Source organism: Myotis yumanensis, unplaced genomic scaffold (genome assembly GCF_028538775.1).
Source record: "Myotis yumanensis isolate MYYU_CA2020_CCGP unplaced genomic scaffold, mMyoYum1.0.hap1 SCAF_2, whole genome shotgun sequence".
NCBI lineage: Eukaryota > Metazoa > Chordata > Mammalia > Chiroptera > Vespertilionidae > Myotis > Myotis yumanensis.
In genome coordinates, this window is record NW_027223753.1 from 185,380,828 (window position 1) to 185,404,466 (window position 23,639).

The 23,639-nt window shown below is 42.4% G+C and overlaps 1 protein-coding gene across 1 annotated transcript in view; it reads left to right on the forward strand.

The window, feature by feature from the left end:
- Positions 1 to 3,157: 3,157 nt before the first annotated feature.
- Positions 3,158 to 23,639, forward strand: part of PLD1 (phospholipase D1) — a 199,049-nt gene continuing 178,567 nt past the window's right edge. The window contains exons 1-2 of the mRNA XM_070406795.1: positions 3,158 to 3,259; positions 15,864 to 16,027. The gene's annotated coding sequence lies outside the window, so the exon portion shown is untranslated. The remainder of the gene's footprint in view (positions 3,260 to 15,863; positions 16,028 to 23,639) is intronic.

Here is a 23,639-nt window from a genome sequence, read left to right on the forward strand (position 1 = left end):
ATGGTAGAGGAATTGGTCTAAGGGTGGTAGAACAGGGCAAAATTGCAAAAGCTCCAACTTATATTTCATCAAGAAATAGAGCATTTGCCTAGCTGAAGATAAAAAATGCAGCTGTAATGGAGCTGATTGACCCCACTAATGTCTTCACTAATTCATCTTTCCATAAACTTGATATTGTCAGAGCATAACTAATTTCCTTACTGAGTAAGGCTCATCCTGAGTATTTAGTTCTCCTTCCTTAGTTTTCCTTAATATTGGTTTCCTTTTATTTATATCAGGATGCATATTCTGACCACTTGCAACACCTACATGACTATCACTCAAGTCCATCCTTACTTGGGCTGTGGCTTTGTCTTCATGCTTCTACCCTCACCCCCATGCAATTTATTCTCCATACTAGAGGCCTGGTGCACAAATTTGTGCACAGGTGAGATCCCTTGGCCTGGCTTGCGATCCGGTCGATTAGGGCTGTCTCGCCCAGTCCCAATTGGGGCCGATTGGGGCCAGCTGGCTGCGGGGAGGGACTGTGGGAGGTTGGCTAGCTGCAGGAGGTTGGCTGTGGGAGCACACTGACCACCAGGGGGCTGCTCCTGTGTTGAGTGTCTGCCCCCTGGTGATTAGTGCATGTCATACAGACCAGTCACTGGTCATTCAGTCGATGGGTCGTAATAGTCATTTAGGCTTTTATATATATAGATAGCAGTTACTGTGGTCCTTCTAAAACAAAGTCAGATTATGTCAGTCTTTGGCCCAAAGCTTTTCATATCAATTAATCTTAAATTCAAACTCTTTTTTCTTAGGAACTTGTTCCATGCCACTCCTCGGACTCATTTCTATCACTTTGCTCCTTGCTCACTCCACTCTATTCACCTTTGCCTCCTTACTCTCCCTTGAAAACACCAAACACATTTCTATCTCACGGCCTTTATACTTCCTAGTCCCTCTGCCTGGATGCTCTTTCCCCAGACATTTACTAGTATTTGCAAAGCTTGTTTCTTTTCTTCTGCTCCAATGTCACCTTTTCAGAGAAGCCATCTCTGTCAATCTCCTTCCAACCCACCCCGAAGTCCCGGTCTTTTCTTTACTCTGGTTCATATTTCTTCATAGTAACCATCATATTCTGACATATCTCAGGTCTGTCCTTCTATAGAAAAGCACAGAATTCATCTGTTTCGTTTATGCAGTATCTTCAGCTACCAAAAGAGTGCCTGCAATATGGTGGACTTTATGACTTATAAATGAGCAAATACTTATACTTGCTTTCCCCCACCTTCATGCATGTAATCTTCCTTAAATCATCCTTAATTCCAAATGGATAAAAGAAGTCACAAAATGCGATACTCCGAAGCATTTTCTCAGTTTGTTGAGATCTTGCTTCCAGGCATATCCTTCTTTCGGCTCCAATACACATTTATTAAAATTCTCTACAGATTTGGATGTTCTTACATTGACAAAATCTCAGAAGATGTGCAAGACTTGGAAAAATTACAACCCCCAACAATCAGTAAATCTCTCAGAGGAATAGAAATAATTACATAGTCTATCTAAAATTTATCTGTGGCAGTCCATCACTTAGGTTTATCTCTAAGCAACACATGACCTTTTCCTATTTTATTTCTCTAGCTCAAAGAAAGCAGAAATTCAATTATTATGAGGGCACTTACATAATTATATTTCTACTTATAGTTAAAAGACCTATTGTTGTAGGTTAGTGCCAAATGGTATTTTTTTTTTAATGTCACTTAGGAATTTGGGATGCAATTTTATAGCCTGCTGCTTCTCAATCAAAAGCACTATAATTCTGAAGACAAGCTTGTAAGAGTGCTGTTATTTGTGTGTATAATACCAAATCATCTGTGATTAATAAAACTTGAGAAAGAAGGGGAGGCAAGGGGATTCAGCCTTTCAGTAACATGCTTGTCTTACACTTGCCAAACTTCTCTTAGGCAATACTCTCTATGCTCAGGGGGCCTTGTGTTTAATTGTAAAAATCTGTCAGTATCATCGGATTTAGAAGACATCAATCATGTCTGTCAACAAGGAAAGAGTGACGGCTGTGTGACTCTTCTATCATTAGGAAAAGATGTGCTCAAGAGAGAAAAATGTAGGGCTGAGCAACTATAGGTTACAGGAAAACAGAGTTCCAGACTGTAAGGTCACCCACCCACCCCCACTTTGGACTGGGATATTATATTTTTCATTTCATGAAGTTCCATGTGTGGAGTAAGACATTATGTAACTTGGCCGGTCTTGGCTGTGCAATATCCAGTAAGTGCTTTAAAGTGGCCATGGTTATTAACCATTTGGTGCGTGTGGACACGATTGCTTCCTCTGGCTTTGGCGAAAGGCATTATTGTGTAATGAGGCTAGAGCTGGCCTCTGTTCAAAACTATGTTCCAAAAGGGTTGCTAGTCCAGCCACATGACAACTGGTTCTCTTTTTCTTAAGACTTTATTTTAAGCAGACTAAAAACATCAAACTTGCTGTATTTGGGCTGTTCCATGGGTGCAACGGGGATTTTCCATGTTTTACTCTCGATTTGTGATTTTATGCTAAGGTTTCTGAATTATACCTAGCTGGAGCTTTAAAAGACACCAAGACACAAAGTCCATTCTCCTGCATTGTAAATTGGGTGACCTTAGGCTGCTTGCTTCACTTTTCTGGTTTACTTATCTGTAAATCAGCCATAACGCCTACTCTAGGCGTTGGAAGAAGGCTTACAAGTAAAGCCCCTCCTTTAAAATTGTCACCTCAGGCAAGTCATTTCACCTTTGTGATCAGCGGTGTCCCTACATGTAAAATGGGCTAACGGTACCTACTAGCTGCAATAGATGAGGATTTGATAATAAAAGCCAAGCTCCTAGAACAGTGCCGTGGCGCATGGCGGCTCAAGAGTACCTGAACTTAATGATACTAAAGCTAATTAGCATCCCCCTAGATTGATGCTGTTGACTTAATGGAAGGTTGGGAAAAGAGAGACTAGAAAACCAGGACCGGGTCAGAGGCCGGGTGACCTGAGCCTGCCAGCTCCGTGGGGGTGACAGCCCGCACTACGAGGCACCCGGACTGAGAACCGCCTCGCCCCACCCCTGCCCGGGCGAATCCGGGTGGTGAGTTCCGGGCGGCCGCGGAACCAGGTCCCAGTGCAGGCCCTTCCTCCTTCCCTCGTCCGGCGTCTCCAGCGGTGCCAGCTGCTCCGGAGCCCCGAGATTCAGCCGCCCCCACACAGATGCCCACGCCCGACCTCCTGGTCCTCCAGGTAGGAGCTGCGCCGCGGCCCGAGCGCGCAGAGCTCCCGCGGGAGCCTGGTTTCCGCGGGCCTCGCCCTCCGTCCCTCCTCCCGGCCACCTCGGGACCTTGAACTTGGATGGGACCTTGGCAGCGGCCGCAGCGGCGGGCGCCAGCGCCGTGCGGCTTCGCGGGACCCGCCTCCCCGGAGGCCATCGGGGCCTCCCGTGCGCGCCGGCCCGTCCAGTTCCTGCGGAGCGGACGCCGGCAACTTGGGCGCGCACTTTCGCCGGGGCGGGCGGCTGCGGGAGCGCAGAGCCACGCTGGCTCCGGGCCTAGATTGGGGCCACCCTCTGCTGGATGCACACTCCCCCACCCCCCCAACGTCTCCCACCACCCTTCGCAGTGTCTGGCGCCCCCAGGTCCTCTGCTGTGGGGTGACAGGGGTGGCGGGCGCGCTGGGAAGTGCTGCGTCCCCAGGCTGAGCGCCCAGCCTGCAAGACACACAGTCCTGGGCGTGCGGCCACCCAGCTGCTCGCCGTGGCGCCAGGAGGTGATGACGCCGAGGCGGAGCACGGGACAGGGGACACGGGGCCCTGGAGCGGGGCCCGTTTTTCTCGCTCCAACTCAAAGTTATTTGGCATCCCGGTCTCAGCTGCGGGAGCGCGGGGCTCCAAGTTTTGACGGGATTTCGTAACGCCCTCCAGAACTGGCCTTGTAGAATCCGTCCAGGGCTGCCGCCAAGCCTATGTTTACTTGCACCTTCTCTTAACCTAGGGTCGTTGCCGCCTTTCCTTCCTCTCTGAAGTGCTAAATGCAAGTCCATTCCTAAGGACCATCAGGGTTTCTGCATTTGATCCCCCCTACGTCTTTCCCCAGAGTGGCGAGTTCCGTTAACCTTATCTGCCAGGCCTGCCAATTTCGGTTTAGATAACCCTCTGTGGGCCTTCGCAGGGCCTCCGGAGACCTCCGTGCATTGTGAAACGGGCTAGCTAGTTCATGGTGTGCAATGAGAGCCTGAAGAATGAAGAGGGGAAAGCATGCATGGTTAACAGACCCCATATTTACACACTGCCTCTCTGAATCAGGATCTCTTTAAGGAGTCAATGTTTTGTCACATACATACAAGTGAATTTGTACACAGGCTTTTAGCTTGAGTTTGGACTCAGCCTTAGTACAAACTCAAGTGTTGTTTGGGAACCTTTTAACTCGTTGTTTGAGCTCCCAATTGGTCTTCTCAGGATCTAGTATAATTCACAATCCATACAAAAAGTGTGAGTAGTTAAGGGACAACAGGGACAAATATTTACCATATTTGTCCCTGGTGTCAGAATATTTATTGACCATGATGCTCATTTAGGTTTGGTGGGGACTGTGTTACTTGAAAGTTGACTAAGTGTGTGTTTCTTTTCATATATATATGTATATATGTATATGTATATATATATATACATATGTATATGTATATATATATATATATGTTTTTATTGATTTGAGAGAGAGAGAGAGAAACATCTATCAGCTGCCTCCTGCACGCCCCCTACTGAGGATGGAGCCGGAAACCTGAAACCCAGGCATGTGCCTGGATAGTCAATTACACCTGCTGACCTGCAGGTGAATGTGAGACACTCCACCACCTGAGCCACACTGGCCAAGGCTGTGTGTGTGTTTCTTAATAAAAAATTGTTTGTTATAAAATCCATTCATCTTTCACTCTTACAGGTTTTTTAAAAAGTGACTTTGTTTTCATTGTGGTAAAATACACATAAAAAGTGCCTTCCCATGGTTTTGCGGACATCACCGCCATTCTTTCATAAAATTGCTTGTCAGGCCGGCCAGTGTGACTCAGTGGTTGAGTGTAGACCTATGAACCAGGAGGACACCATTAGATTCCATTCTATGCCCTGGGGTTTCGGGCTCAATCCCCAGTAGGGGGTATGCAGGAGGCAGTCGATCAATGATTCTCTCTCATCATTGATGTTCCTATTTCTCTCTCCCTCTCCCTTCCTCTCTGAAATCAATAAAAAATGTATTTTTAAAAATTTTCTTGTTGGGTTTTAATAACATTTTAATGGTAATGATTGCATTGCAAGCTTTAGTTTTCTCACGAAGCAAGGTCTGCATCTCTCCCCAAAGCTGAAATGCACTTTTAAAGAGGAAGGTGAAACGCCATCACTAGACTGTGTTTAGCGACTCTTATCTCCATCAGGAAAGTTCTAATACATTATTATTCTAAAATGCGCTTGTGAACTCTTTTAATTTGTATGTAGAGGTATGGTGGGGGTTAGCTCTCCAGAGGGAGAAACAGGTAAGGGGGTTTTGATAGTTTCCTCCCTTTAATATCTAAGGAAAACTGGAATACTTTGTCTCCTTTAGCAGTGCAGTAGCAACCTGTCTGAATTATGTGTGAGTTCAGGATGTGGCACCCATTTAGTAAGCAAAAGCAGTTTTGATCCAGCTAGCAGGTGGGTGTAGCAATGTCCTCTCCACTCTAGGTGTTTACTGAGGATTCACGCCGGGGGACTCAGCACGTAAGATAGTAAGATACGGCCCTTTAAGCTTCCCATTAGTCTGGGTCATTGTTTTCACTAAAGAAGTGCAGCTGCGCTAGGCCTGGTTTTAAGTTTACGATCCTTTAAGTCTTGGCGCCACAAAATAAAATGTATTCTCCTGCCGGGTGTGGTTCAACGTAGTTGCAGGGTTAAAATGAGAAACTCCTAACCTAAGTTTCCCATGAGCAACTGTGGCATTTCTGATTAGAAAAGGAATCATGCAAATTGTTATCTTATGTTGCAGTGGGAATGCATTACAATGTGTTAGTTTCCCTAAATTCACAGTGCACTGTGGAGTCTGGACCCCAGATGTTTTAGTGCTGGGTTATTAAACAACAGTGTATGTGATATACAAGTTTCATAGCGTCACAGTTCTTTTTTTCCCCTCTGTTGTGAACGTTTCTTAAATTTTGAATGTATGCTACAAACATTGCAGCTACAGAATAAAATGATTTGCTTATTTAATCAACACTTATATGGCGTTTACTGTGTTGACACTACGCCAAGCATTTTACAACATGAGCACATTGACCACAAGGTTGTTTTGAAAGTTAATGTGATCATCCCCATCTTATAGATGAGGTAATTGAGGCCCAGTGAGATCATAAGGCCATTCCAGGAAGCCTGAATCCAGAATTTTGAGACATCTATCACCAGAAAAATGAAACCTGAGACTCCACCCTTCTAACAAATAAACTTTTTTTTTTCAGATTGCTATATTCCTTTCTTGTCCTTATCCTTAGGGATCAATGATTTGATATCATTGCAGTCGGAGTGTAACATAGACAATCAGTTGAACTCCCTTATTTTTCGGAAGAGGAAATTAAGGTGGAGTGTGGTTATGTCCTGGGTTGAGAGTGTTAGGGCAGGATGCTGGCAACCCTCTACTGGGCCAAGCCTTTACTCTTGATTGTGAATAGGTTGGGGCAGGGGTCCTGGGCGGGTCTGAGGAGGCCCGGATGTGTATCTGGGAGTGCAATGGTATTTGCCAGTCATTATGACCATCCTGGAGCTAACCTGCTAACTGAGGGCCTCGGTGACGTCAGGGGCAGACAGAGCAGAAGCTTGTGCTGACCATGGAAGTCTTGCTGGTTCGGGCTCCAGAATCCCGGATTCCTTCCCCAATAGTTGGTGAGGCCTGTGATCCTGCGCTCCCCTTTGAAGGAGGGGAATATTTTATTTTGGCCTCAATCATTTTTTGAGCTTCTTGGATCTAGAGTTGGGAACATTTTTAAAGCCTCTGATGTACACAAGAAAATCAGCCAAGAGCAACAGGGAAATAAAAATAATTTCGTTTAGTCGGTTCTTTTGTTGAGAGAAAGAGAGACTTCTAAGGGTATAAACCAGTGATGGCAAACCTATGACACGCGTGTCAGAGGTGACACGCAAACTCATTTTTTTGGTTGGTTTTTCTTTGTTAAATGGCATTTAAATATATAAAATAAATATCAAAAATATAAGTCTTTGTTTTACTATGGTTGCAAATATCAAAAAATTTCTATATGTGACAAGGCACCAGAGTTAAGTTAGGGTTTTTCAAAATGCTGACACGCCGAGCTCAAAAGGTTCGCCATCACTGGTATAAACTGACAAACTTTATATCAAGAGCAAGAAAATCAAAGTTCAGGATTCAACAGTGGTTTTGTTCAAAGTAGGCTTTCACAGGCCGTACATTTGGGGGAAAGGGAATAAGAAATAAGGAATAAGGAAAGGCAATAAGGAAAGGAAAACAGTGGAAAGGGAGGGAGACACAATTGCAGAGAGAGGAGGAAGTCAAAGAGGGAGCAACAGAAGGAAAAGTCAGGGTGCTAAAATCTGTCAGGTCTTTATACAAGTTTTGGTGTGTTACTTTTTTAAAAATTCTTTATTCTTTAAAGTATTACATATAGTATTACATATGTCTCCTTTTCCCCCATTGACCTCTCCCCGGCCACCCCCACCTCCCAGCAAATGTCTTCACCCCTAGTGTCTGTGTCCATTGGTTATGCTTATATGCATGCATACAAGTCCCTTGGTTGATCTCTTACCCTCCCCTTGCCACCCACCCACCCCTGCCTTCCCACTAAAGTTTAATGGTCTGTTCGATGCTTCTCTGTCTCTGGTTCTATTTTGTTCACCAGTTTATGTTGTTCATTATATTCCACAAATGAGTGAGATCTTGTGATATTTATCTTTCTCTGACTAAGCATAATGCTCTCCAGGTCCATCCATGCTGCTGCAAATGGTAGGAGTTCTTTCTTTTTTACAGCAGCATAGTATTCCATAGTGTAGATGTACCACTGTTTCTTAATCCATTCATCTGCTGATGGGCATTTAGGCTGTTTCCAAATCTTAGCTATGGTAAATTGTGCTGCTGTGAACATAGGGGTGCATATATCCTTTCTGATTGGTGTTTCTGGTTTCTTGGGATATATTCCTAGAAGTGGGATCACTGGGTCAAATGGGAGTTCTATTTTTAGTTTTTTGAGGAAACTCCATACTGTTCTCCACAGTGGCTGCACCAATCTGCATTCCTACCAGCAGTGCACGAGGGTTCCCTTTTCTCCACATCCTTGCCAGCACTTGTCGTTTGTTGATTTGTTGATGATAGCCATTCTGACAGGTGTGAGATGGTACCTCATTGTTGTTTTGATTTGCATCTCTCAGATGATTAGTGACTTTGAGCATGTTTTCATATGTCTCTTGGCTTTCTGTATGTCCACTTTCAAAAAGTGTCTGTTTAGGTCCTTTGCCCATTTTTGATTGGATTGTTTATCTTCTTTTTGTTAAGTTGTATGAGTTCTCTGTAAATTTTGGAGATTAAAGCCTTATTGGAGATAACATTGGCAAATATTTTCTCCCATGTAGTGGGCTTTCTTGTTGTTTTGTTGATGGTTTCTTTTGCTGTGCAGAAGCTTTTTATTTTGATGTAGTCTCATTTGTTTATTTTCTCCTTAGTTTCCATTGCCCTACGAGCTATATCGGTAAAGATATTGCTATGACATATGTCTGATATTTTGCTGCCTGTGGATTCTTCTAAGACTTTTTATGGTCTCCCATCTTACGTTTTAAGTCCTTTATCCATTTTGAGTGTATTTTTTTGTATGGTGTAAGTTGGTGGTCTAGTTTCAATTTTTTTGCATGTTTTCCCAACACCATTTATTGAAGAGACTGTCTTGACTCCATTGTATGGTCTTGCCTCCTTTGTCAAATATTAATTGAGCATAATGACTTGGGTTGATTTCTGGGTTCTCTGTTCTGTTCCATTGGTCTATATGTCTGTTCTTGTGCCAGTACCAGGCAGTTTTGAGAACCGTGGTTTGGAATATAGCTTGATATCTGGAATTGTGATCCCTCCAACTTTGTTCTTTTTCAAGATTGCTGAGGCGATTTGGGGTCTTTTTTTATTCCATATGGATTTTTGGAAAGTTTGTTCTGGGTCTGTAAAAAATGCCATTAGTATTTTATTTTTATTTTTTTAAACTTTTACATACTTTATTGATTTAGGGAGCCATTAGTATTTTAATAAGGATTGCATTAAATCTATAAATTGCTTTGGGTAGTATGGACATTTTAATGATGTTGATTCTACCAACCCATGAAAATGGTATGTTCTTCCAATTGTTTACGTCTTCCTCTATCTCTTTTTTCAATGTCCTGTAGTTTTCCAAGTATAGGTCTTTTACCTCCTTAGTTAAGTTTATTCCTAGGTATCTTAATTTTTTTGGTGCAATGGTAAGTGGGATTTTTTGTTTGTTTCTCTTTCTGTGAGTTCATTATTGGTGTATAAAAAAGCCATAGATTTCTGGGTGTTAATTTTGTATCCTGCTACATTGCCAAATTCATTTATTAAATCTAGTAGTTTTTTTATGGAGTCTTTAGGGTTTTCTATGTTTAATATCATGTAACCTGCGAATAGTGACAGTTTTACTTCTTCTCCAATTTGGATACCTTTTATTTCTTCTTGTTGTCTGATCACTATGGCTAGCACAGGAGTGGTAAGAGTGGGCATTCCTGTCTTGTTCCTGTTCTTAAGGGAAATGGTTTTAGTTTTTGCCCATTGAGTATGATGTTGGCTTATAGGTTAGTAATGTAAGGCTTTTATTATGTTGAGGTATGATCCCTCTATTCTCACTTTGATGAAAGTTTTTTATCAAGAAAGGGTGTTGGATTTTGTCAAATGCATTTTCTGCATCAATTTATATGATTATATGATTTTTATCTCTCAATTTGTTTATCTGATGTATCATATTTATTGATTTGCAGATATTGTATCATCTTTGCATCCCCAGAATAAATCCCACTTGGTCATGGTGTATGATCTTTCTAATATAATGCTGGATCTGATTTGTTAGGATTTTGTTGAGGATTTTAGGATATATGTTCATCAGAGATATTGACCTGTAATTCTCTTTCTTTATAGTGTCTTTATCTGGTTTTGGGATTAGGCTAATGCTGGCTTCATAGAAAGAGCTTGGAAGTGTTCCTTCCTCTTAAATTTTTTGAATAGTCTTTGGAGAATAGGTATTAGTTCTTCTTTGAATGTGTGGTAAAACTCCCCTGTGAGGCCATCTGGCCCAAGGCTTTTGTATGCTGGAAGCTTTTTGATGACTGCTTCAATTTCCTCCATAGTTATCGTCCTATTCAGGTTTTTTAATTCTTCCTGATTGAGTTTTGGGAGGTCGTATTTTTCTAGGAATATGTCCATTTCTTGTAGGTTGACCAGTTTGTTGGAACAGAGTTGCTCATGGTATTTTTTTTTTTTTCACAATCCTTTGTATTTCTGTGGGGTCTGTTGTTATTTCGCCTCTTTCATTTCTGACTCTGTTTATTTGGGTCCACTTTCTTTGCTTCTTGGTGAGCCTGGCTAGAGGTTCATCAATCTTGTTTATCCTTTCAAAGAACCAGCTCTTGGTATCATTGATCTTTTGTACTGTTTTTTTTTTTTTTTTTTTTTTTTTTTTTTTTTGGTCTCTATGTCATTTATTTCCACTCTGATCTTTATTATTTCATTCCTTCTGCTCACTCTGGACTTTTCTTATTGCTCTCTTTCTAATTATTTAAGTTGTAGAGTTAGATAATTTATTACCATTTTTTTCTTATTTTTTGAGGTAGGCCTGTAATGGTATAAACTTCCCTCTCAGGAATGCTTTCACTGTGTCCCATAGATTTTGGGTTGTTGTGCTTTCATTGTCATTTGTTTCCAGGATGTTTTTTATTTATTCTTTGATCTCCTTGATAACCCAATCATTGTTTAATAAGATGCTATTTAGCCTCCAGGTGTTTAATTTTTTTGATTGTTTTTGTTGTAGTTTATTTCTAATATTATGCCATTGTGATCTAAGAAGATGCTTGATATGATTTCAATCTTCTTGAATTTGAAGAGACTTTGCCTGTGTCCCAATATGTGGTCTATCTTTGAAAATGTCCCATGTGCACTTGGGAAGAATGTATGTTCTGTAGCTTTGGGGTGGAATGTTCTGAAGATGTCAATTAAGTTCATCTGATCTAGTGAGTCGTTTAGGATTTCTGTTTCTTTGCTGATTTTTTTGTCTAGAGAATTTATCCAGTGATGTCAATGGGGTATTAAAGTCCCCTACTATGATTGTATTGCTGTCGATCTCTCCCTTGATATCTTCTAGAAGTTGTTTTTTTTTTATGTATTTGGGTGCTCCTGCATTAGGTGCATATATGTTTATCAGAGTTATATCCTTTTGTTGTATCGATCCCTTTAGTATTATGAAGTGGCCTTCCTTATCTCTTATTATGGCCTTCACTTTGAGGTCTATTTTGTCAGATATAAGTATTGTTACCCCAGCATTTTCTTCATTTCCATTTGCCTGGAAAATATTTTTCCATCCCTTCACTTTCAGTCTGTTTGAGTCCCTTGTTCTGAGGTGGGTCTCTTATAGACAGCATAGATACGGGTCATGTTTTTTTATCCATTCAGCCACTCTGTTTCTTTTGATTGGAGCATTTAGTCCATTTACATTTAATGGTATTATTGATAGGTTCTTGTTTGTAGCCATTTTTATTCTTTATGCCTGTGTTCCTTCTTCCCTTTCTATTTCTTCTTTTTACAACAGTCCCTTTAGCATTTCTTGCATTGCTAGCTTGGTAGTGATAAACTCCCTTAGTCTTTTTTTTTTGTCTGTGAAGTTCCTGGTTTCCTCTTCAATTTTGAATAATAGCCTTGCTAGATAGAGTATTCTTGGATTCAGTCCCTTGCTTTGCATTACTTTGTATACTTCATTCCATTCCCTTTTGGCCTGATGTTTTTTGGTTGAGAAATCATTTGATAATTAAATGGGAGATCCTTTGTAGGTAACTTGCTGTCTCTCTTTTGCAGCCTTTAAGATTCTCTCTTTGTCATTAACGTTTGTCATTGTAATTATGACATGTGTTGGTGTGGGTCTTTTAGGGTTCATCTTGTTTGGGACTCTCTATGTTTGTGTGAAATTTTTCTTTCCAAATCAGGGAAGTTTTCTGTTATTATTTCTTTTTGTCCTTCTGGCACCCCTATTATACGTATGTTACTTCATTTAATGTTGTCTCAAAACTCCCTTAGGCTCTCCTCCTGCTTTCTATTTTTTTCTACAATTGCTGTTCAGATTGGATGTTTGGGTTTTTTTTCCTGCCCTGTCTTCTACCTCACTAATTCTGTCCTTTGCTTCCTCTGGTCTACTGTTGAAACCTTCTATTGTGTTTTATATTGTAACTATATCATTATTAATTTCCTCTTGATTCTTACATAAATTGTTGATTTTCTTATCCATCCGGTTTATGAACTGTATAACCCTTACTCTGTATTCTTTTTCTGACATATTGTATGCCTTTGTTTTATTTAGTTCCTTTTCTGCCACTTCCTCCTTTTTTTATATATATATATACCTTAGGGGTTGTTTCTTTGTCTCCCCACTTTTGCTGTCTCTTTCTGGCCCTTGGCACCCTGCTTGGGGTTTGAGAGGTTGAAGATCCTATCAGGGCAATGGCCTGGAAATCGTTAGCCCAGAGGTTGGGTCTGCCTTGAGTCTCATGCCTTTATTGTCTTTGCTCTGAGTTGTATCCTTTTCTCCCATGAATCTGGACCCTCAGTTGTTTAAGATGCTCAGGATGGTGGGAGCGCATGCACAGTTGCTCTGGTGTGTGACTCCCTGTGAGGACCCAGAGTTCTCTGGCATGCAATTCGCTGTACGGCCCCAGTACCCATGGCAGGGTGGCAACTTAGCTCCATCTGACAGTGCACTTGCAGCGCAGTCCTGTGGCCCCTGGTTGGGCACACCAACTTGCTCCACGTAGCCCGGGCAGTGCTCTCCTGTGGCCCGGAGTGTGGTGTGTGCCGGGTTGCTCCAGGTAGCCCTTGCAGGACTATCCCAGGGCCTGGGGAGAAGCAGGTGCAGGTTGCTCTGGGTCGCACAGTCCTCACTTTCTTATAGTCTGGACTGAGACACGCACTGGGTTGCTCCATTTACCCCTCCTCAGTGTGTGTGTCGGGGGGCAGGTTGCCCTGGGTCACTGTCTGTGCTCTCCTGTCACCCTGAGTGAGGTGCGTGTTAGGTTGCTCTAGATAGCCCTGGCAGGACTGGCCTGGGGTCTGGGGTGGAATGAGCATGGGTTGCTCTGGGTCGTTTAGTCAGAACTTCCTTGTGGCCCTGAGTGATGCGTGCACTGGGTTGCTCTGGGTCACCACTCCTGGGCCTGGGTGAAGTGGGCATGGATTGCTCTGGGTCACCCCAGCAGGGCTGTCCAGGGGGCTGGAGTAGAGTGGGCATCAGTTTCTCTGGTTCACACAGTCCCTGTTCTCCTGTGGCTCAGAGGAGGGTGTGCTCTGGGTTGCTCCAGGTCACCTCGGCATCAGGTCCCAGGGTTCAGGGTGGAGCAGGCACCGGGTGGCTCTGGGTCAGGCTATCAGCACAGTTCTGGCATCCAGGTCAGAAGTGGGGCATAGGGTTCCTCCTGGCTTGCACTCACTGTGGAGTCTTGGAGCTGAATCCTAGGATGCTGGATCCCAGTGGGCTAGTGAGGAGGCCTGGTGCTGGAGCTCATTCTGGTGGTACGTGCTCCCTGCAGATGTCTGGGAGCCTGTTAGGATGTACTGCGCTACTCACTGCCAGGGCATGGTGGTGGTTCCACATGGGTTATGGCTGGCAAGCAGTATTCTCTAGGCATCCTCTGCCCTTCCTTATTGGAAATTGTCTCCTCGGCTGTCTCTAATTTGTTAATTCAGGGTCCATGTGTTGCTTATTAACAATACCCTTTGACATACCAAAGAGGTTGAAAATAACCTTCATTTGGTTTATCCAGAAGTGATCTTCATGTTGCTAATCAACAGAGCCTAGGGACAAGGAGATACCAGGAAACTCTTAGCCTCTGCTTGGGATCTTTCATAACAATTGAGTCTGTGTTTGTTTACATCACTTTTATATTAATGGATTTCATATACAGCATGATATTAGAATCATTGGGTTTGCAATTATTTTGTTTATCATCCATCTTCCCTGTGAGAGGATGAGGTTCTTGAGGTCACAGACTGTGTTTTTGTCATTTCTGGGACTGCTGTATCCATTGTAGTGCACAATAGGTGTGAGCTGAATGAAAGGGGGCATTGATGGATGAAAGAAGATGGTGCAATTCATTTCATTCAAAATATATAGACATTTCCAGAAAAGAATGTTTCTATGGCTAATGTTTTACTTATTTATTTGTTCTACTGTGCTGTTTATTCTTATGAATAGATATGTAGATGTGGACTTGACAGTCTGTGGCATTTTGATTAGCAGCTGTACTCATTTCATTGTCCTTTTTCTGCAGTGTTCTCTACCCAAGTTCTGATAATGGAGCCCTTTGAAATAAAGCAATTGGGGAGGTAGCAATGGACTGGGATGGAGGATCCAGGCTTTGGAGCAGAGTGATAGTATCAGTATGCAGAACCTAAGGTGGTAAATTTGATAAAGGGGCCTAAAATTAGAAGAAAAAATAAATTAAAGATGAAATTTAGATATTGTTTTTCAAATATCACCCTTGTTCCCACTTTGTAATAAAAACATATAAGCTAAGATAAGGGTACAGGATTTGAGGATAAATATGTTTTTGGTGTTAATATGATTGTGATGTCAAAAGATTTAAAAACAAAAAAAAGGGGGAGGGGAGAGAGGGAAATCCAGCCAGAATCCTATTATCCTAAGGGAAAAACCTATCTATTAGGATATTGTAGATGCTAAATATTTCAAAGGTAGGAACATGGAGCAAGACTCTAATCTAACTTTCACCTTACCCCAATCCCAACCAAAGCTGCCTTGGCTGGAAATGCAGGGTCATGGGGCAGTGACTAGCCAAAGAAGGTTTGTGAGGTTTGTAAGGTACCATTGGGCCCCACAGGTCCTCCCTGGGAGAAATAATGACTATGGACCTCAGCCTAGGAGCCCAACTCTTTGCCTCATGAACTTGTTCCTCATGCCAGGGCCTGATTTCCTGAGCTCACTTCTATTGGAGCCTAGGGTCCTACCTAAGGAGACAGCTCTCTGTAGTGCTTGGAAACTAGCAGGGGATTTGGGTGTGCGTGGTTTATTTCCACGTTAGCCTCAGTTGTCGCCTTTCTCAACGATAGTTGCCCATCTCTGGGGGTTGTCAGGAGGGTTCTGCTTCTGGAAAACACCAGGCTTGGTTCCATCTTAGAGCCTTTGTGGTGTGCTATTCCCTCTTCCCTGGAACACGCTTCTCCTGAGCCTCTGCGTGGCTGCCATGTTTTTGAGATTTGGGTCAATGACAGAAAGACCAAGTGTTCCCTCCCTGGAAAGGCTTTCCCTGGTCATCAAGTCTGCTTCCCCACTCAGTCTACATAGCTTTGCCCCCAGCCCCATTCATCCTAGCCGTTTACAGGAGGTTATTTTCATCCCAGCATTTATCATTATCCAAATTCCCCTTGTGTCTTGTTTTCTTAAATATTGAGTTTTTTACATGAGAACATTAGCAGGACTTGCCTGGACATAGTAGGTGCTCACTTGTTAAATGAATGCCTCTCCAAATTGTAATATAAGTATATGATGTGCGTGTGAACCCTGGGTTCCCAAGTGATTCATCTGTTTTTCTAATCATTCTTTCCAGACCTCACAGATGTCACCACGCTCATGACAGTGATTCATTGCCGAGATAGTACTGCCATTTGGAACAAGGGAAGTACAATCTGTAGCTTTTCATATGCATTCGCCACCTTTCATTTCCAGAGAGCTTACAAGGACTTGATTCAGCTGCACCTATTTGTTTTGTGGGTGAGTAATCTGTGATAGAATGTATCAATTGAACATGAGAGTAATGTGAAACAAGCCTGATTGGCTTTAGAAGACTCCTGTTTCCCCCTGTTTTGTGAGTTCTATCCAGGGGCGGGTTTTGGCGGGATGATGGGGGTCAGGGGTGTAAGCATCACTCTGTACGACACCAGGAGGCCAGACATGCGTGTTGGAAATATTTATCCTGTCTGATCTCACTGGAAGACATGGAATGGGCCTGACTAATGGCGAAGTGAGTTTTACAGATCTGTGGCACGGAAGGCCAATAGTTTGGCAGTGAAAGCTGTCATCCTGTGTTTGCAACAGTCTCTGCTCAGGCCGGTGCTGGAGCAATAATCCAGCAGAGTCTCTTGGTGCCAACAGTGCTCAGACTGGTAGTGCATTGAGGTGTGGTTTTGCCTGCCTAGAGCTCATGGTCTAACACAGTCAGCTAAAGGCAGGACTGTCATGCATCTGAGTCCTGCCAGGCTGCCTGCAGTGGGCTTGTATTTTGTAATGATAACATGCTCCAGCTTTTCTCCACAGTGATTTTCAAATTGCTCTGTCTTTCAGGGGCAGGCTAGGACTGGAGCAGAGGCTGGGACCAGGGATGTAGAGAGAAGAGTTCTGAAACTTCTCTAAACTCCACTTTCAGCAGGAGCATCTCATTAAACAAACACATAATTTGGCCTTTCTAAAAATAAACTATTTTTGGTTTAGATTTACAGAAAAGTGTGAAGTAGTATACATGAGTAAAGTATGGTTTCCTCTATTATTAACATCTTACATTAGGATGGTACATTTGTTATAATTAATGAATCACTTGAATGCGTTTTTATTAATGAAAGTCCATACTTTATTCAGATTTCCTTAGTTTTTCCTTAATGTCCTTTTGTATGACAGTATCCCATCGAGGATACCGCATTGCGCTTAGTGGCCATGTTTCCTTGGGCTCCTCCTTACTATGATAGCATCTCGGTCTTTCCATGTTTTAGTTTACCTTGACTGTTTAAAGGGATACTGGTTAGGTATTTTGTGGAATGTTCCTCAATTAGAACTTTTATGATGTTTTTTCTCATGATTAGACTGGGGTTATGGTTTTGAGAGGAAGACCACCATTTTCATCAGATCATACCGAGGGTACCGGCTATGAACATGACTTATCACTGTTGATGTTGAATGTTGACTTTGATCACTTAGCTGGGGTAGCATTTTGATGTTTTTTTAATCCTCACTGAGGATATCCATTGATTTTCATTGATTTTTAAAGAGAGGGGAGAAGGAGGTAGAGAGAGAGAGAGAGAGAGAGAGAGAGAAAAGAAGAAGAAGAAGAAGAAGAAGAAGAAGAAGAAGAAGAAGAAGAAGAAGAAAAAGAAGACAGAGGAGGAGGAGGAGGAGGAGGAGGAGGAGGAGGAGGAGAAGGAGGAGAAGGAGGAGAAGGAGGAGAAGGAGAAGAAGGAGAAGGAGAAGAAGGAGAAGGAGAAGGAGGAGAAGGAGGAGAAGGAGAAGGAGGAGAAGGAGAAGGAGGAGGAGGAGAAGGAGGAGAAGGAGAAGAAGGAGGAGAAGGAGAAGGAGGAGAAGGAGAAGGAGGAGAAGGAGAAGGAGGAGAAGGAGAAGGAGGAGAAGGAGAAGGAGAAGAAGGAGAAGAAGGAGAAGGAGAAGGAGAAGAAGGAGAAGGAGAAGAAGGAGGAGGAGGAGGAGGAGGAGGAGGAGGAGGAGGGGAAGGGGAAGGGGAAGGGGAAGGGGAAGGGGAAGGGGAAGGGGAAGGAGAAGGAGAAGGAGAGACACCAGGGATGAAAATCGAACCTGTGGTCCTCTGGTATGCAGGCTGACGCTCTAACCACTGAGTTACATAGGCCAAGGCAGCTGGGGCAGTGTTTTTAAGGTTTCTCCATTGTGGAGTTATGTTTTATTCCCCCTCTCAATACTGAACTGTTTGGAAAGCAGTCACTATGGGTAGCCCACGCTATTGAGATAAGATTTATGCTCTATCTCCTAGAGAGGGCTGCATAGCTGCATAAATTATTGAAATGCTTCTGCATGGGAGCTTTGGTTTTTTTTTTTTTTTACCTCCATTTATTTATTTATTCAATTATTTACACATCCATATGGACTCATGAATATCTATTTCATATTTTGGGTTATAATCCAATGCTATGTTATTTAATTACATTTGGATTTTTAAAGATTTTATTCAAATGCAAACATCTGCTGTCTAAAATGTTAGAAAACTGTTGTTCATAGTTTTTAAAAATCCTTCCCTCTTTCTTTTTTTTTAAAAATATTCTATTTATGCCTTAATTTATTTGGGACAATGAAAAGCAAGTTGCCACTTGGGATTCAATTATGCTTTTATTTATTTATTCTTTTGCAGGAGTCAAGTTAAAATATAACTGTTTAAGTTATTTTTTCAGTAAGAGAGATCAAAGACATTTGCCCCTATTGTGAACTGACTGTGCACTAAGTACTTTCAATTATGGCTGAGATCACCTACAGTGAGATTTATATTTCATCTGTCTTCCTCAAATTTCTTAGGAAGTGTAATAACATACGGGGGTTTTGGAATAATTTTTGGCCTTCTTCCCCCTCCCCCCTACCCCCCTTCAGATTTTCCTTAAATTAAGTAGAAACTTTGAAAATGCTACTCAATGTACTCTTCTTATTCGTAGCACTGGGAGAATGGTAACTTGTTATAGGAACCCCCGTGTCAGTCTTCCATCCTTTCTGTTTTCTAAAACAAATCTTCCCCGTGCAGTTCTTTTCTCTCTACTAAAGAATATAATCAAAAAAATTGTATGTAAACTTACATTTCACCTATTTTTAAAACATCTACAAGTATAACCTGTAGGAGATCCTAATGGATTTATTGACCTGGCTTAAAATAAAGGGAAAACATACTAAAAATATTTAGTTCCCTCTACTTCCTTTAATGTTATAGATTTTTTTTTGTATTTCATTAATTCTGTTCTAAAATCCTGTGCTCTTACGTGTTCTTGTTTTTATGCTATTTCTCACACTCAGAAATACTTGAGAGAGGGATTTTAGTTTCAGGCAAGTCCCTTTTTACGTTGTTGTTGAAGTTGTGGGCAATTACACTCAGGGGCCAGATGACCTGGCCATTTCAGCCAGAAGGTGAGTCCGGTGTTGGTTAGTGGCTTAGTGTGTGGTGGGTGACCCAGGCAGCCCTAGTGCTCTGATGCCCCATTGAGGCCTTAACCCTCCTAAAAGGAGGATGAGGCCCATTCCAGCATGGCTGACTCCATAAGCTGCCAAGTAAACGTGGCCTATGGATCAGCTCCCAGGAGAACTGTGTAACATGCCCAGAGCTGGGCCTTGAGATCTGGCTAGACAGGCCTGAAGGGTTCACTGTTGCAATTAAATAAAGGATACCAGTATTAATTTAGGACGTGTTGAGAAGTCATTATTGCATTACATAGTAATTAAGCACAAATTAAGCATAAAGAATAAGTACTTAAATGACTATAATTAGAACATTGTTTTTCCTGATGCCACCCAGGATTTTATTCTCTAATTATTTATGCTGTGGGGGAGGGAAAAAAATAATTTTATAATTATACTAACATGAGACAGATTAACAGGAGAAAATATCTTAAAGTTCATTAAGCAGGTACATATGGGGGTTCCATAAGATCATGAGGCCCGAGGACAGATGGCAGAGTTAAAGCTTCTATGTCATCTTGAACTCAGGAGAAGGGAGGGATTGTGGTTTGAAACTCAAAGGGCAGGTAGGCAATTCATGTGGAGATAGGAAAGCAAATATTTGGTAAAGAAATGTTTGTTGAGCCACCTTTAACAAGGGACATCAGAGGACTTCAATCAAAGGGGCCTTGTTGGTCCTCCCCGTCTATCATACTAGTTCATAGTAAACTATAGCTACCAATGGTGATATCTTCCTTCCTGGAACAGGTCCTCTATCTAAACTCCTTTAGGGAAGGTCAAAGTTTCTTTCTGAGTCTTCTGTTTCTTAAAAATAATCAATATCGCTAAGGCATATTTTAGGATGGCAAACGCTGCTTTCCCTTAATTCGATGTCTTAGACCCTTAATCTGATTATTTCTATGCAGAAGTTTCTTTTTTGCTTAATCATCATCAGAGGATATTTTTCCATTGATTCTTAGAGAGTGTGGAAGGGAGGGGGAGAGACAGAGAGAGAGAAGCGTCGATGTGAGAGAGATACATTGATTGGATCGAAGCTGGGACCCTTCAGTCCTCAGTGCTCTATCCACTGAGCAAAACCAGCTAGGGCATAAAAGTTTATTTACACCCTGATTGCCTAAGGCAGTGGTTCTCAACCTTGGCTGCCCATTAGAATCACCTGGGAATCTTTTTAAAATCCTGATTTCTGGGCCTCATCCTCCGGAAATTCTGTTTCTTTGTTATGGAGTGGGGCCACATCATTAGTAACAAAGAAACAGAATTTCCGGAGATGAGACCCAGAAATCAGGATTTTAAAAAGATTCCCAGGAGATTCTAATGGGCAGCCAAGGTTGAGAACCACTGGCCTAAAGCAAAGGACTCAGGGAAGCTAGGAAATTTGTGCATAATTTCAAATGACCATAGGTTTGATAAACAGGAATCGCCAGAAATGAGTGCAATTTTTCGTCTTTGTAATGGCACACAAACGAAGCTGCGTCTGGGGCAGGAGGGACAGGTATTGCTTCAGATAAGAGGTTCTTTGGTCTTGGGTTCCTCCTCACCACATTCCCAGAGCTGATCTGGAGGAGGGGAGCTATAGCTCTGGGGCTGAGAGGACGGTGACCATTCAGCTGATCATCTTTAGCCCTAAATTAGCCTCTGGGCTCACCAGCCTCCCTGGAGCCTTCTCATAGCCTGGGCCTCAGAGGACACTATTTCCCAACACAGCGGCTTGGATTCCTTCAAAGTATAGATCCACTGCTTAATGCTGCAAAGATGAGTTTAGAATTACGTTAGTAGGAGATGTTTAAGTGATCGTAATTCACTGAGCACAGCCTCCTCATCTCACCCTGTGCTGCATCCCACAGCATTTGAACCGGGCCACTTTGATCTTGTCTGAACCACTGTCCTGCCATTGCTGATTACATGGCAACAGGACAATTTGCCTGTCTAGGTGAGTGTTACTGGATTTAGTGGCCTGAGCACTTTTTCTTTCCCTTCAAAGTTTCCTTAGATTTCACATTTTAAGGGTCGGTGATACTTACATTTATCTATCAGTTATCTATTGTTTTACAAATGAGCTATGAAAAATTGGGAAATGGGTCTGAAAATTAATCTCACAGCGACACTTACAAGGAAGAACTGCTCCTGAGGAGTAATAAGTCTCTGAAATTGTAAAGTTTGAGAGAAAAAGAATAAACCCTGAAAAATGTAGCCAACTTAGTCAATTTTAAATAGGAGACCCAAGATAAATAAGTGATACATTTAAAAACTTATTTCTATCGGTACCTGCCAGCTTTCTTCTTCTTCGTAAGATATTTGCATATGTTTGGTTAAAAGCTGCTTTAAAAACTATGCATTCAAACAAAAGACATTCACAAGATGGTATAATGTGTTTTTAAAAAGATGACCTTCTGAGTTTGCCTCTAAAACTATTCTGTGATTATGATTTCCCGTCACAGTGAGTCCTGTAAGACGCTAGAAGAACGAAAAATCAGTGGCCAATTACTCTTCAGTTCCTGCAGGCCTCTCCTTCATACAAATAGGGCTTCTCTGAGTCAGCCCTCTTGGCCAGCGTAACTTATTCATCCTCTTTGAAGTTACAGATGGAAAATGACCTGACTTGTTAACTCTACAATCTGTCATATTAGGCAATTTAAGCGCACTAACTACTCCACAAAGCTGCTTATGCATGAATTTAAATGGCCTAAATTCACTATGGGGAGCTATGGACATGCCGGGAAGAACTCTAGTGTGCTGTTAGGGATAACCCACGTTCTGGTTTTGTCTCTGCCACTAACTTAGTGTGGCCCTGGGCAGTTTATTTCCAGATATCCCACGAGTGCTCTTCTCTGTTTCAGGTCCTGCTCTGGAGCTGGGCTGAATTAACCCTAGTCCTCTTTAACTTACTGTCCGCGGGAGATTTAAGGTCCAGTGCAGTGGTTCTCACACTCCTCAGTGCATCAGAATCCCCTGGAGAACTCCTCAGAACACGGAATGCTGGGCTCCCTTGGGGTGTCTGGGCTGGGTGGAGAATTTGCATATCTGACAAGTCCCCAGAGGAAGCTGATGCTGCTGTTTTAGGGGCCCTGATTTGAGGACCACTATAGTGACTACAATTCAAAGATTGAATGCTGTGAAATAAGTATGAGTAATGTGCATTGGGAAACAGGGTGTGGAGAAATGGGTCAAGAGACTAATGAACAGCTAGATATCTGAGGAGCTCTAATAAAAGAGGGAGAGGTTAAGCAGGATCTTGACAAGCGGATAACACCTTGACAGGTAGGGCATTTGGGGGAATGACACCATCTCAATCTCATGATGGGAGGGAGATTGCAGAATATATATGGGAGCAGGGATATAGTCTAATACAGGTGGAATGGAGGGTTGGTATGGAGGAAGGGACAACGAGAAACACGGAATTGCTAATGAGTTAACTGGAGAGTCAAACTAAACACATTCTTGGGTTTTGGCAGCAAGCGGACAGCATGATCAGAGATATGCTTATGAAGGACAATTCTGGCATTGTGATGGATTACTTGGGAAGAGAATTTGTGCTTTCTGGGGAGCTAGCTAGGAATTAGTGGGGCGTCCAATCTGGAAGCATGGGTGGCCTGAAGAAGAGCCTGAGGTGGGAGGATAGAGTTGTGGGATGGATCTGCACAGAAGCCACAGATTTGGTAGTTGATTGGCTCCTGGGGATGAGAGAGATGGGAAAGTTAAGGAAGACCAGGAGTCTAGTCTGAGTTGTTAGGGAAGAATGGTGGTGGCAGGATTCCTGGAGGGTGGGTGTGGGAAATAGATCAGAGAAGAAAATGAACCTTTGGGGCCTTGTTTCTTTAGGCCTCTTTTTGTATGCTTGTAGTCAGTGTTTTGAGGGCTTTTGCTGTCTGAAATATTATAGAAAATGTTCGTACAAAAAGTAAGGATATATATATATCCTTCTTTTCAAGCTCTTCTTCATTTTGTTTTTAGTTATCTTAGTATGTCAACTTGGTCTTCTTCCCATTTTATGCGTATGAGCATTTTTTTTTTTTTTTTGGTTACGTGTTCTATGTATACATCTTAAATAGCTATAGCAAATATTTTAAACCACTTTCATTCTCCATGGTAATAATCATACCATTATTAAGACATCAGTGTACAACTTTGCTCCCCACTATATTATAGACTTCTTTTGAGTAAAGAATACATCTTGTTCATTTCTGTCTTTCTGCATTTATCCTAAGTGCTTGTACAAAGTGGCCCACAAGTGTTTGAGGAATTGGATTGCATCGAAGTGAGAGACTTGTGCCAGGGAATGCCAGCTGGGGAGCAGGGGTGAAGGACCAGAGAGGGTCACATGGAAGGAGATGTTACAGAGCTGGTCATTGCCACAGGCATCTGGTTGCTGGATCTTCTCAGAAGTCTTATGAAATGCATCTCAGCACAGTGTCCCTGGAGGATAAAGGGGAGTAGC